This window comes from Barbus barbus, assembly GCF_936440315.1.
Source record: "Barbus barbus genome assembly, chromosome: 50".
In the NCBI taxonomy this organism is placed as follows: domain Eukaryota; kingdom Metazoa; phylum Chordata; class Actinopteri; order Cypriniformes; family Cyprinidae; genus Barbus; species Barbus barbus.
The window spans coordinates 4000122-4002359 of NC_136728.1; the positions used below are offsets into that span (position 1 = coordinate 4000122).

Consider the following 2238-nt stretch of genomic DNA (forward strand, 5'->3'; position numbering starts at 1 on the left):
TATCACTGTAGACATTACTACTGGTTTTACAGTTTATTCTGACTTCTTGTCCTTGAGCTGCTGTTATTATTGATGGACTCTGAGTTACAGTGATCTGTCCTCTACACTCTGAAAGAAAGAACAAGAATACAATTTAGACCCATCTGACGATGTACATTTCACATTTCAAAGAAGGAATAATATTTAAGCTTTATCACACAAACCCTGAGCAAACAGTGTGAGTGTCCAGATGAAGATGATGATGGTGTTCATTGTTGTTGTTGTGTCTTGTGTGATGATGAAGACTGTGTTGTGTTCTGCTCTCAGTCATGAAGTGTTAAACTCACAGCACTATAAACTCTCTCAGAGCACTGAAGCATGTGCTGACGATGCAAAGAAGTGGGCAGGATTTACAACAGTGCTGCTAACTATCTTGTATACAATAGAATTATAGAACATATACCTTATTATTTTCTGATGAGTATAATCGTTGGGGAACCTGGTCATGTGATCTCAAATGACAGCCACTGTAGGGGAGACCAGTCTTAGACCACCGATATAAACAGTCTTCATCTCATGAGTGAATATTATTCCAAATGTATTTGTCTAAAATTGCACCTCTACACATGTCAGCTATAAGCAATCAATTCAAATAAAATAGCAGAATTTTCGAATATTTTCATTAAATATATGAATGCAAATTATACTAATTTGAATAAATCTGAAAAATAAAATTTAGCTGAAATTAACTGAAATAAAGATTGATAAGTGCCACATTTATGTAGAATATGACAGCAAATGGTCATGTCTGTTATGGGTTCTTCAATAATCAACAAACAAGAATGATATTATATTCACTGTTACAAATGTGTGGAGGAACTAAACTGGTGCTCGGTAAGTCTGTCTATTTAACTCTCTTGTATAAAAACATACAAATGTACATTATTAAAAAAAATGTTAAAACAACTAAAAGACCTTCAAAAAAAATTTAAAATAATTTATACTGAACAAAACTAGTTTCTAAATGCATTTCCATAATGTAAATCCCTATGGAATGTGTCCGTTTATCAAAGATAATAATTTCGTTCATTTATTTTTGCATTGAGTTCATGTACGGTTCATCGTTAATTGTAGATATCATACATGGCAAAAAAGAGATTTGACATCAGAATGTAAATGTAGCTGGAAATGTGACTTTCTGTAGTTCAGTCACTGATTTGTAATCTCTCTCTCCTGATCTTCTGTAAATCAGTGCTTTATCGTACAAAAAAATAAAATAAAAAATTATCCAAAGTTTATGTAGAGATAGAGATGTTGATTCAATTGTTTTGGAATTATTATGATACGATTTTAATTTGGTCTGAAATTAAGTTACAAAATAGTTTGAACGTGTTACATTTTGAAAGTGCAAACAAAAAAAATCAAACACACAAAGGCATAAGAGTTCAATATCTCACGTACTGAAAATGTAAGAACTTTATGTTAAGGTATAAGAACTACCCAAATGAACACAGCCAGTGTTTTAGTGTGTTTGCTTTTATTTATGAATTTCAGCTGTAGTGATGTTGAATAAGATGAATGATGGGATTGTTGTGATTTTGACTGCACTCCTCATGTCTGCTGCTGAAAGTCGTGTTGAAATGCTGTGAATGCTGCAGGACAGAAGAGTGCTGGAGCTGCAGTGTGTTTTCTGTGTGTTTGTGAATGTGTTGTGTTTGTCTCCTGCAGCTGGTCCCACAGTGAAGCCCTCAGTGTCTCTGCTGCCGCCCTCTTCTCTGCAGATCTCTGGAGAATCAGCCGCACTGCTCTGCCTGCTCAGCTCTTACTCTCCACAGGGGGCGCTGGTGAGCTGGACACTGGACGGCTCAGAGGTCACCGAGGGGGTTGTGACCAGCGCAGAGAGCGAGCAGAATGGCCGCTACAGCCGCAGTAGCGTCCTGACCCTCAGCAAAGCACTCTGGGAAGAGAAAGATCAGTACGTCTGCAGAGTAACACATGCTGGAGCTCCTCATGAGGCCTCGTTCCAGAAGAGTAGCTGTTAGTCGCTCGCAGTGCTGATGTTTCTCCAGTGAGCGCTGCTCTCTCCTGAAGATGAGCCGTATCTGAGTGTCCTGTGTCAGGCAGGATTCACATGAGTCTAGTGCTGCAGCTGTAGTCATTTACAACTCAATACTGAAAGAGAGCTCTAGTGTCAAAGCACTGGCTGATCTTTCAATCTGCTGTGTTTGCTGCAACATTCAATAAAGCTTCTCAACAAGC

General features: G+C 38.0%; 1 gene segment (V, D, J or C); it reads left to right on the forward strand.

The window, feature by feature from the left end:
* The first annotated feature begins 774 nt into the window (after positions 1-774).
* Positions 775-2238, forward strand: LOC306868516 (immunoglobulin lambda constant 7-like). The segment is given in 2 exons: positions 775-873; positions 1708-2238.